At 39.1% G+C, this 13,761-nt stretch overlaps 1 pseudogene; it reads right to left on the reverse strand.

Annotated features, from left to right (window-relative positions):
• Positions 1-1,295: 1,295 nt before the first annotated feature.
• On the reverse strand, positions 1,296-13,541 carry LOC121973168 (annotated as a pseudogene).
• Positions 13,542-13,761: the final 220 nt, after the last annotated feature.

Consider the following 13,761-nt stretch of genomic DNA (forward strand, 5'->3'; position numbering starts at 1 on the left):
CTCATGGGCACGGTTCCCAGTCTATTCCCTATCAGCCCCAATCGTCGATCGAACCCTCAGGGCTTAGTCCCTCACTTCTCTTGAGAATGACTCCCAATCTACTACCGGTCGACCTCCGCACCAGTTGGACCATCGCCAGGGAACAATTTTGTTAGAGAATCACAACCACCTGTCAGAGAATAACAACTATTTGTTAGAGAATATTTTGATACTCTACCACATGCATGCCACAAAACCTTCCTCTACCCAATAGAAGTCCGTCATACATCCTCCATCATCCGACATACCCTGACATCAGACATACTTTGATGTCACATTATGACGGAAGATATGAGAAGTGGTATAAAAAATAATCCTCTCCATTGGCCAGGTACGCGCGCACATACATATCTACTATAGTTTTACTATTTATTTTCTTCCTGCATTTTTTGCGTTATCCTGTTTCTGACTTAAGCATCTGAGTGTCTGTTCCAGGAGCCCTTTCTTTGGTTCTCGCCTTAACGATCCTGTGTGAATTTTCTATGTTGTATGCGGGCCCACGAGTACTTCCTCCCCTTGCTCTTCTCGAAGATCTAAATCTTACAACACATCTTCGATTCCTAGAGTCCAGTCTTCTCACCATCAATGTTCTCACTCTCCTCATCGACCCCTACCTTCCAAACTAGATCACTTGTTAGTATAGTTTCAAAAGAAAGATTTTTTTTAATTAAAATTAATAAATCTTATTTACACTTAACAATATTTCAAGAAATATAAAATAATTTAATAGTTTTATCAATTGTAAAATGTTTATTATCAAAGTTTGAATAAAAAAATTAATTAGTAACTTTTCAAAAAGTTAAAAAATTAATTTTTATTTAAATATACATTTTTTTAAAAATTAATATTAATTTTTTAAAAAATATTAAGGCATCAATTTCTTTTTCATTTGGAGTCTAAAAATGATTGAGACATCCTTGTTTCTGGAACTTTCATGATTCCCGAAGCCAAGATGCCTCTATGACTTCTTAAAATTAAATATTATTTTTAGGAGCATGTGGCAAAATGTACTACTTATATCCTCTATCTCTATGTTTGATGAGATTGTTGATATCATTACCACACAAATAATATTGCAATGATTTCTTGTTAGCAATTAAACTCAATGTCCATCACCTATATATAGCATCATTGTAGCAGTTGTGACAAAATTTACAATCTATTCCTATCAACAAGAATTTAACATACAATTCAATATATTAGGTATGCAATTATCATAATTCTTGTCACCATAATTCTAAGATTGCATACCATAATTAATATTATCATAATTTATGACATTGTGTACAACAACTTGTACATATAAGCTGCTTATCTGGCTTCAGCAATAACAAGACAAGTTATTTCTCGCCCTTTTATTTCTGTAATAATAACTTAAGCACACAAAAATATAAGATATCAAATAGTACATGATCTGCAGCAACTACTGTCATCAAATAGGGGGATAGGATGAACAAGTAGAGAGAATATATTTTCCTTCATCGTGGTATTAGGCTCTGTGAATGCGTCGACATGCTTGTATATCAATTCGGTAGATTGCGAAGAGTGGAGTGATAGTTCAATTACTTCCCTCGACAATCCAGTTGCATTAAGGAGCTCCTCGTTGATAGTCTTCCATGCATCTTCAACAAAGCCTAGGAGCTTCTCGCATGCAACATCTTTTGATGTTCCATATTCCTTCATATAGCAATCTACCGTTGAGGCAACATGTGCCCTCTTTTGTTCTCGCTTCATCCAAAAAAAAAAAAAATCTATCAACCATTTATATATGAACTTGCATATGTTCTAGATTTCCTTTTGGGATTATGAATTATCTCTAAGTTATGGTTACGTTATTGTGTACCTCCTTTGAAGCTATGTCATTAGTGATACGAACAATTATTGCACAAGCTTCGACAATCTTAGGAAAGCTTGTGAACCATTCAAATGCATCCTTTGTGGCCACTGCCTCCTCCATGCCACTCAAAAATGCGCAATAAAACAAGATAAATCCCTCACTAGCTTCTAATTGGTGGTTGCACTAAATCAGAGCAGTACCTGCTCTGATACCACTTATTAGATTGTGAAAGTCGATAGAGGGAGAGAGTGAATATCAATTTAAAACTTTATCAAGAGATTACTCAACGGAAAATGTATAAGAGAAAAGAAAGAACAACGCTAACATAGTTCGATTTACTTGGTTCGAAGCCTGTGTCGACTTCTACTCCAAGGTCCGCACACAAGGGTGCTTTCGATGAACAATTCACTAGCAATTCGAAAGTTTGATTACAAATTAAGTACAAGAATGCTAATGACAAAATAAAACAATACCGACAAAGAAAGAAACTAGAGGAATAGCGCGTTGTCAGAGCTTTGCAGCGTCACAGGAGCACAAGAGATCAAATTGTGTGTTCTTGTTGGAGTTTCAGCCTTGACCCTCCTTATATAGGAGGTTCGGGGCGCCTGGAACCTTCAGGGCGCCGTGACCATGATGTAGCCAAGCCAACCAGGGTGCTCCAAGTGGCGAGGTGATGCTGAGGATTAATTTTTGCCTCCGGGCGCTCGGGTACCTCCCGGGCAACTGGACCCTATTTTCCAGCGGTTTCCTACCTGCAAGAAAATGTTAGTCTGAGACAAATATATATCCTGCAAAATAGAGTGTTAGCATAGTTTATCATTATATAAAATATTAATTAGATTCCGTCTCCTTGGGACCGAAATCTAGTCAAGATCTTGACTTTAGAGTTCCGAAATGATTCTAAGTCAGATCGGCACCTAAGTTCCCTTCCCGGGAACGCGTCCTCACAGTCACTCCCCTCCAGTGACTTACCTTCACTTACCTGCCAGAGGTTCGGTCAGCCCTTCGACCCGTCTGGACTTCGTGCCAGCTATCTAGTCAGCCCGTCGACTAAGCTGGACTTCGTGCCAAATGTCTGGTCAACCTATCGACCCGTTTGGACTTCGTGCTAACTATCCGGTCGGCCCTTTGACCTAGCTGGACTTCGTGCTAGCTATCTAGTCGGCCCGTCGACCTAGCTGGGCTTCTCCTACACACTCGATCAGAGTGTTAAACAACAACAAAACTAACTTAACCTATTTTGTCATTCATCAAAACTTGAGTTAGATCGTTAGTGCTAACCGCACCAACAGTACAAACCCATAACGGAAAACCATCGTAATGAAAAACATGGGCAGAGTACCAAAAACTCGATATAAAATACACAAGTGCAATAACTACACATCACAAGTCTGTAGTTCACAAACAAGGAAACACAAGTCCAAAATAGAAAATCATCTCGACACAATGTGGGGACTAGCAACTGAAACCTCCTGACGACCTTAATCTGAAATAGAAATAAGTCAACGGAGTGAGTTCAATGAACTCAGCGGGTATTGAGCAGACATGCATAGTATGATATAGCTATCAGTAATAATTATGTAGTACAGTCTTCTGAATAACAACAGGAAATACAAACTGACAATAGAATAAGCTGTACTCACCAGGACCTCCTATCCGGATGTAAGGGTCGTCAGACCAAATACCTAATGCCTCCTGTATGTATGTCAATCATATGCAATCACCAAAAAAGAATCATCCAAATGCAGCAATCACAAGCAATAAATGCAATCCATGTATATGATGCAAATGACATGGTCACCCCTGACGCCAGTTAGCCACCTCACACGCGATGGTGAGGCCGAGTGGATAGGACTATGACAACTGTGCACTCTGCCATCACTACTCCTGAGTGACCGAATGGAAAGGATGCTGTCGAAGTACACCTATCCTCCTACCTCAAACATAGTGGGGGAGCCAAAGTTCTCATCTCCCTGTGTCATAGTCAAGAGGAGGGATCCCTGCCCGCTACCAAGCTACAGTCACACTACCCATGAGCGGACCAACGGAGCCCTGATAGAGCTAGTCTGCACACACCCTACCTGATATACCACTAATCAATGAGTGGTTGTGTGTGCAGATCATGTAACTGGCGATGTGCTCAACAACAATGGAGTCGACAATTGCTTAGCATGCAATCATGCAAAATGGTGCATGACACTAAAGCATGTTACTCCTGAAAATACCAGCCTCCTCATAATGTGTACCAAAAGGAAAACCGAGTCCATAACAATGATTTAGATATGCATGCCAAATAGTAAACCTAGGTACACATGCCAAGTAATAAACTAGGTACATATGCCAATTATATCTAGTAGCTAGACATGTATCCAGTAATGCATTATATGTCACTACATAGGTACACAATGCAAGAATCAAGAGGACATAAGAATAAATACATAACTGATAACAGCAAGAGCATACTACGGTATCAAGCTGTGAAATACCAAGTCATATATAAATATAATCATTACTACTAGATATAACCTACTACGCATATTAAAATGACAATATCAAAAGATAAGTCAAGGGTACCCGCCTTAAACGAAAATCGTATCAGAAAATCCCACGTCGAGACACTCGTCTCGAATCAAGGTCCTGTAACATATGATATATAGATTTAGCTAATTATATATGAATTAAATAGCTAAATCAAATCCCCAAACCTATTTAAGGAAACCCTAATTGAAATACGATCATTATCCAATCCAACTATTGATTTAATCATAGTATGAGCACTATATGCTCAACCTATCTCTTAACCATAGATCAGCTAATTCTAAACCATTACACACCCAACTTAATCCAACAATATCCAAAACAAAATATGAGATGAAATCTCTACTAATCTGACATTAAGCACATCTTACCCCTTAACCAGATCCAGATCGGATGAATGCTGGATGTAGCTGTGGAGGTGAGTCTGGCAGAGGACGGAGTGATGCCAACACTAGGGCATTGATTTGATAGTAATCAGAGAAGAAGAAGAGTGCCAGGGAAATGTGACATAAACCTCGATCAAGTGGCACTGGTGTAATCAGGCAACGACGTCGCGCAGAGATCCAACATAATTAACCAGCAGCGTTGAGCAAAGATCCAACACCGATGGCCATGGTTCAACTTCGACAAAGGGATCTATGAGACGGAGGCAACAAAACCTAAAGTTCTACCGACGATGACTCCTTGGGTGGTATCAGTTGCTATCCTGTTTGGATCCACAAGCGAGAGAGTCAACACAAGAGATCCAAAGATAAGAAGAGAATCGTCAGCTTACACCTGATGTGAGGTGTGGCTTGGTGTTATAGAACACGATAATCGGGAAAGCAGGATCGATTGAAGGTCGCGTCAAACGTTGTCGATCCAAACCCTCACAAGGAGTCTATGGTGATCTATGTTGGCAATAAGGGGAAAAAGGGCACACTGATGAAGAGGAGGGAATCAGGATGTTGGCGCTAGGGCAGAGGGAAGGCGGTTGGCGCTCTATGGATGGCGACCGATGTCGTGTTGTGGCGACCGGAGGTGACGCGTTGCACAGGAGGAGAATGTTGGAACTCCAAGGTTGTTTTGGTGTGATCAACAAGTTAAGTTAGGTCCTGTGTACTTTTAACCTTGTGTCTAAGTGTGCATGAGCTTAGGATCACAGGTAGTTGAGTGGAAGACGCAGCTAGCGAGAAGGACGACACATGGTGCGCCCGAGAGATGAGGCGCTGCAGAAGAGTACAGGAGGAGAATGTTGGAACCCCAAGGTTGTTTTGGTGTGATCAACAAGTTAAGTTAGGTCCTGTGTGCTTTTAACCTTGTGTCTAAGTGTGCATGAGCTTAGGATCATAGGTAGTTGAGTGGAAGACGCAGCTAGCGAGAAGGACGGCACGTGGTGCGCCCGAGGGATGAGGCGCTGCAGAAGAGTACACCAGCGGACGAGAAGGAAGCGTACGGTGGTTCCGAGAGATGAGAAACCGAAGCGGAAGACTGCTCGGGGAGCAAGAGACGCAACTAGCGAGAAGGTCGGCATGAGGTGAGACCAAGGGACGAAGACTGCGGATGAGTACGCTGGCGGACGACAAGGAAGCATATGACAATTCTGAGGGACGAGAAGCCGGAGCGGAGGCCTGCTCGAGAAGACTAGAAGTTAGGTTCGGATGAGCCCTATTTCGGATGGCCGAGATCACCCAAGCGAGCGAATGGAGCCGGAGCAGAAGACCTTGGTTGAAAAGTCAATGATGTTGACTTTCCCTATTCGGGGCGCCTGGAACTGTCCGGGGCGCTCGGACCAAAAATATATCCAAATCTCGGTCAAACCGAGATATGTGCATTGAGGATACAATTTTATTCTCCCAGGGCACCTGAAACCCTTCGGGGTGCCCCGACTAAGGCTATAAATACAGCCTTGGTCCAGAAGTTTTTATTCAACTCAAGTAATTCATTTCCAACACTTGTACGCTTCATTTCTACATTAGCTTCTTTGTTTTTGTGCTTCACTGTTGTAAGAGACTTCTCCGCCTGAAGGAGTATTTAGTGCTACACTTTCCTTGGATTAACAACCTCCCCAGTTATAACCAAGTAAAAATACTCTTGCCTCTTCTTTCTGTTCTGTTTAGTTAATTTACTTTATGCAAGTGTTATTCTGTTGAAAGTTTGAGAAGAGTTTCATTTTATTATTTTTCAGGCTATTCAACCCCCCTTCTAGCCGGTCCCAGCGGTCCAACAAGTGGTATCAGAGCCAAGGCGGTTCAGGAGGACTAACCGTCGAACGAAGCAACGAAATCATGGCCGGACCGAGTAGCTACCTGCCGAACTTCGAAGGGGAATTCGCTAGCTGGAAAAAACAATTGCAGGTATTTTTAAAACTGATTTCGATTTATTATTAATTATGGAATTTGGTTTTACAGCACCAGAAGGCAAAGAAAAGTACCAATAGACGAAAAAGGAGCAGGCCGACTACATGTCAAATGGCAAGGTAGAATTCCATCTACTGAGCGTTCTCTCACCACAAGAAGTCAATCGGATAGGCAACTACGACTCCGCGAAGAAACTTTGGGAGAAGTTCCTTGAGCTGCACGAAGGAACATCCGAAGACAAGCTCGCAAATGAGATTTACTCCACAACCAGCTCACCAGCCTGCGACTTGGGGAAGACGAGACAGTTGCGCATCTGCACTCAAGAATTAAGGAAATAATCACCGGGCTCTCAAATCTTGGAGAAAAGGTAAATAACTGAGATTCGCTAAGGTACGCCCTCAATTCATTTCCTAGAAATACAAAATGGGCATCACTAGTAAATGTCTTTTATATTTCGAAAGATTTAGAAAAAATTATATTAGAAGGATTTTTTTCTACATTTGAAGTGCATGAATCAAGATGTGTAGGTACGAAGGAGCCCAAGAACAACGTCACCCTCAAAGCATCGAGAGACGAACCTAAGCCAGAGTCTTCTCTCGATGACGAGGAAATTATAATGATGGTAAGACGATTCAAGAATCTTTGTAAGTCTAGAAAAACTAACCATCCGCAAGGTAGAAAGAAAAAGACCATCCACTGCTACCACTGCGACGAAGAAGGACACGTCAAGGACAACTGCCCCAAGCTAAAGAACAAGGACAAAGATAAAGGTAAGAAGCCTGTTCAAAAACGCAAGGCATTAAAAGCGACGTGGGACGATACGTCGTCCGAATCGAAAGTTGAAGCCTTCTCCGGATTTGCACTAATTGCAACTCATCAAGACGACGACTGCGAGTCAAGCTCTTCCAAAATGAGCATCGAGAGCATCGATGAAGGGGGAGCTACGTCGGAAGATAGCAGCAGTTCAGGGGGAGGCACGGACAACGAAATCGACAAGGTAAGTTAGGTATGATCTCTTCCTCCCAATAAACTATTTAAGTTTATTAAATTGTTAACTAAGGATTGCTGTAAATTAGAAAAAGAAATTAAGAATTGAAAAATAATATTAGCTAAATCTTGTCCAATAGAAGAATTCAACAGAATTAAATTAGAAAATAAAAATTAAAAGTAGAAAATGATAATTTAAAAGTACAAGTAAATAACTTGAAAAATCATGCATGCTTATCTAATACCAGTGTTAGAAAATTTAACAATTTAAATTGATATTTTAGATATCATAAGGGACAAATTAGGAACATTTCAAAAAGATATGTCCCTAAGAAATTTCTAGTTAATCCAGTACCTTTATTGGGTTGCAAAGTCATGTTTAAATTGATTTTTTAATCGAATTTAGCGCTTTCAGTGAGAAAATTAAACAGTCAGTTTCTTTCTGAGGCTTTGTCTAAAGAACTGGTTGTTGCTCCAATAACCAAGAAGGACTAGTGCCTCACCACAACATGAAAGTCAAAATATTGAAATAAATTATTTAATTAACTTTCTGATAAAGCATTAAGACTAAACTTTAATAATACTTTAAAAAGTTTTTCAAACATCTTTTTTTGGAAATCTTTCTAAAATATTTTTATACTTAGAAAAATTTTCGTACGTAAAATTTTCACTTAGAAAAATTCTCAAAAATTATTTTTGCCTAAGATAAAATTTATTATGAAAATTAGAAATTATTATTTAAATTTATTTTTACTCAAAAAATTTTTACCTAAAGTTTTTACTTAAAATTCAAAAATTAAAGTTAGAAATTTTTAAAATATTTCTTTTGTAAATTTACTAACTTAGAATTTGTTTAACTTAGAAGTTTTTTTTAACTTAGAAACTTTTTGAAAATTATTGAATATTTTTAAGTAAAGTTAAAATAATTTTTCTGAGTTTCAAATTTTTTTTTACACTTAGATTTTTCTTAGAACTCCAATTTTTTTTATGTAATCAAAGGGGGAGAAGGAAAAGTATAAGTCTAGGGGGAGGTAGACCAAATTTAAATTTTCTATCTTTTTTGTACTTTATTGAAAAATTAGTTAGTTTATTTTTATGTCTATTTACCCTAACTTAACTTGGGTTGCTCACATCAAAAAGGGGGAGATTGTTGGAACCCCAAGGTTGTTTTGGTGTGATCAACAAGTTAAATTAGGTCTTGTGTATTTTTAACCTTGTGTCTAAGTGTGCAGGAGCTTAGGAGTACAGGTAGTCGAGCGGAAGACGTAGCTAGCGAGAAGGATGGCATGCGGTGCGTCAGAGGGACGAGATGCTGCGGAAGAGTACACCGGCGGATGAGAAGGAAGCGTACGGTGGTTTCGAGGGACGAGAAGTCGGAGCGGAAGACTGCTCGGGGAGCAAGAGACACAACTAGCAAGAAGGTTGACATGGGGTGCGACCGAGGGACGAAGATTGCGGATGAGTACGCTGGTGGATGAGAAGGAAGCACGCGACGATTCCGAGGGACGAGAAGCCGGAGCGGAAGCTTGCTCGAGAAGACCGGAAGTTGGGTTCGGGTGAGCCCTATTCCGGATGGCCGAGATCACCCAAGCGAGTGAACGGAGCCGGAGCAGAAGACCCGAGTTGAAAAAGTCAACGATGTTGTCTTTCCCCATCCGGGGTGCCCGGAACTGTCCGGGGCGCCCGGAACTGTCCGGGGCGCCCGGAACAGTTCGGGGCACTCGGACCGAAAATATATCCAGATCTTGATCAAATCGAGATCTGTGCGTTGGGGAAAAAATTTTATCCCCCCAAGGCGCCTGGAACCGTTCGGGATGCCCCGACCAAGGTTATAAATACAGCCTTGGTCCAGAAGCTTTTATTCAACTCAAGCAATTCATTTCCAACACTTGTACGCTTCATTTCTAGATTAGCTTCTTTGTTTTTGCGCTTCACTGCTGTAAGAGGCTTCTCCGTTTGAAGGAGTATTTAGCGCTACACTTTCTTTGGATTAACAACCTCCCCGGTTATAACCAAGTAAAAATCCTCTTGCCTCTTCTTTCTGTTCTGTTTAGTTAATTTACTTTATGCAAGTGTTATTCTGTTGAAAGTTCGAGAAGGGTTTCATTATATTATTTTTCAGGTTATTCAACCCCCCTTCTAGCCGACCCCAGCGGTCCAACAAAGAAGAAGGTCGACGGGAGCGCACAAGGAGATCAGATGGTTGTCGGTGTGAGGTGGAGAAGGATGGAAGACGACGACGCAAGGGGGAGATATGAGTTTTGTACTCGTGGAAGAAGAGGAAGCGAAGCGTCGACAGGTTGGGGGAGACAATCGGGTTCGAGGAAGAGGAGGAGCTCCACGCCGTGAGAGGGAGAGGCAGCGTCGGGCGAGAGGGGAGGGAGATGGCGCGGGTGAAGATGGCTAGGGCACGAGCAAATGAGAGAAAATGAAATATTATAAACTTAGGTATCTCTAATTAAATTCTAAGTTAATTCCTTAATCAACTCCCACTTTTGGATATTCCAAACAAGCTTTTCCCAAGCTTATAAACTCATCTCCTTAAAATACGCCATCCGAGCTCCGAATATTTTTCAGAAAATCCCTAAAAATTTCTTTATAGTTATCCATCATTTTCGGTATTTTACAATATCAATAGTGCATGATTATTGTAACGATACTGTCATCAAACAAGAATAAGATGAAGAAGTAGATAAAAGATATCAAATAGTACATTCCACTAGTTGTTTTGCAATATTTTACAGATGAAGTATCATATCATGTTTTCTAAAAAGTAACCTATCATATCTTAGTCCAACACTAAAATTGAATATAAAGCCAGAATGTTTGAGGTCATTTGGCTTTAAATTTTCTCTCTGAATAACATTTGGATACCATTAATATATTTAAAATTTTGTGTGACAATATTAGCATTACATATCTTGTTACAAATATGGTATCTGGAAATTAATTTTTATTTTTTTTTTAAAAAAAAGCATGTGGTGAATTGACAACAACTTATTTTCTATATCTCAATGTATGATAAGATTTCAGATACCTTCACCACACCATTAATAAGACAATGATTTCTTATTAGCATCCAAACTCAACATATTCATCACCTCTATAATGTCATTAAGTGTGTAAGAGGATGACATCTTTGTTACAATGAATAATGGATCACTTCCCAACGGTCTCATGATTTACCTCCATATAATCTAGGGACGGATTGTGAAGGATTGTGAAGGAAACTTGAGATGAGTGTAATTATCTTAATTTTGTTACAAAAGCAAGGGGTAATGATAGCAAAAGTAGTAGTAATGAGTCTCTTCGGAGACATCCAATAAATTTGGATACAAAAAAGTAATAGTAATGATAAAATTTACATATCTATAAAAATTACAATTGTCAACAAGAGCTTAACATACAATTCATATTAGGTATGCAATTATCATAATTCTTATTGTCACCATAATTCTAAGATTGCATGCCATAATTAATATCATCATAATTTATCACATTATATACGACTCGTAAACAACTTGTATATATGGGCTTATTTGACTTCAACAATAACAAGAACAAATTATTTCACTCTTTCTCCCCCTTTTATTTCTACGATAATAACTTAGGCACACAATAATATAAGATATCAAATAGTACATGATTGTAACGATACTGTCATCAAACAAGAATAGAATGAACAAGTAGAGAAAAGATGATTTCCTTCATCGAAGTGTCAGGTTCTGTGAATCCATCGCCATGCTTGTATATAACTTCTGTACTTCGCGTAAAGTGGAGTAATACTTCAGTTACTTCTCTAGACAATCCAGTTGCAATAAGGAGCTCCTCGTTCATAGTCTTCCATGCATCTTCAACAAAGCCTAGGAGCTTCTCACATGCAACATCTTCTGATGTTCCATGTTCCTTCATATAGCAATCTACTGTTGAGGCAACATGTATCCTCTTTTGTTCTCGCTTCAACCCAAAAAAAGAAAAAGGTGTCTATCAAGCATATATAAATTTGCATATGTTCTCGGGTTCCTATTGGGATTATAAATTCCCATACACAAAAAAAAAAAAAAAAAAAAAAAACTTAAGTTATGGTTTCTATATATATACCTCCTTTAAAGCTATGTCATTAGTGATACGGGCAATTGTTCCACAAGCTTCTACGATCTTTGGTGAGCCTTCGAACCATTCAAATGCTTCCTTTGTGGCCACTGCCTCCTCCATGCCACTCAAAAGTACGCAGGAAAACAAGATAAATCCAACACTTATGATTGAAACACGCATGTGCTCTTCTAACTTGGGCATACTTGTCATCCCTCCATTGGCATTCCTTGAAGTAAGTTTGAGCTTGAAATTTCCACTACGCATAGTTAATTAACAGAGAATAACTAAGACCTGGTTATATATATATATATAAAGTGGGAAAAAATGTAGCCAGGACGCATAGACATACATGTTCCTTGAGGTACAATATTCGAAACGTCTCCTCCGGTGCAAGTTCATTTTCAAATTCCTGAAAAGTGCTCAACATTTTGAGAAAGAAATCCCTTAAGTATTCTGGTAGTTGATCTACTGCATTAGGGCTCCACCTGCATGAATAAAAAATTAGTTGCTAATCTTAAAAAAATTAAAACAATTGATGTCAATCATGCCTTTGGATTGCGTCTGTCAGTAGTCGACTCTCTTCTAGTGTGCTGTAGCTATCGTAGAAGTCATCCAAGACAGTAATGAACATAAGTAGCTTAGTCGCAAACAGTCGAGCACGAGAACAACTGGGTTCATGACGTATCACCATCAACCTACAGAAAGATTCCACCACCCGGTCTCGAACAAAATTTAGATGCATAATGTCTAAATTCATATTCTTCCACCACCTGCATGCATGCCAGTGTCATATATAAGTAGGGTGCCTTTATAAAATGGTTTAAATACTCACACGTACATCAAAATATGTGACTCATTTTACCCAAAAACTTACGTGCATATTTTCTTGAGCTCCTCCTGGTGGAGACGTTGTAATATGTTGAAGTCCAACTTTGCAAGCTCAAGTATTGTTTCATTTAGTATTGGTTCATCTTGGTAAATAGAGATGTAGCTTCTTGTGAAAATTCGTTTCATGCTTCGTTGAATAGGTGTCTTGAGAGTGAGAGACACTAGCTTTGCAAATGTTGGATTTAGATCTTTTAACAAAGATGTAAGATTATCTTTAGTAAAAGATAAGCCGCATTATATAAGCTCAGGAGACCCTTAGCATCATCTTTTAGTTCTTCCATAAATTTTCCCTCCTTATCCTTGTACTTTTTAAATACATCTGCATTATATATTATGCACTAAATATATAAATAATCATCTAGCTAGGTCTCTAAATATATAAGAAAAGAACATTGAATATATACCTGAAGAAATGTTGAATCCTTTTTGTCTAAGCAGTCGAAAATGAAGAGCAACCTCATAGAGCCCGTATTTGCTCATGTTAACATCCTTGAGATGGTCTAAAGCTTTGGCTATTTCCTCCATGAAATGGTAATCAAGTCCAAAAATTTGAATTGTATCAATTAGATTCATGGTTTGTAGGATGCCATTCACGTTTTGGAACATGCTCCTTCATTCTTGAGCTCTTCAGCTCTTTCATTCATCCATGCCTCAGACTACATCATGGCTGCAGGGGAAAATGGATATATTAACTATATATAATGAATTATGTATATATTGATCGATTAGTACTGCAATGCAATACTAATTAATATCTGAAGGATGCATCATCCAAAGCATTGAAACGATACGAACAAGCTAAGTACTGATGTGTATAGATACCTGTGATTTTTGATTTGTAATAAAGTAGTCACCCCAAAAGCTAGGATCGAAGCCTGCAACCTGACGATCAACAACCACGTCTTCGAAAGCCTTGAGTGATGGAGTATCAACAAGCTCCATGATTTGTATATGATTTTGAAAAGCATGAAGAGACATCTGCTTGTTGTCTGATTTTATAGATGATTTCTAGTCTTAAATTTAAAATTGAATTTCTCA

Source organism: Zingiber officinale, chromosome 4A (assembly GCF_018446385.1).
Source record: "Zingiber officinale cultivar Zhangliang chromosome 4A, Zo_v1.1, whole genome shotgun sequence".
In the NCBI taxonomy this organism is placed as follows: domain Eukaryota; kingdom Viridiplantae; phylum Streptophyta; class Magnoliopsida; order Zingiberales; family Zingiberaceae; genus Zingiber; species Zingiber officinale.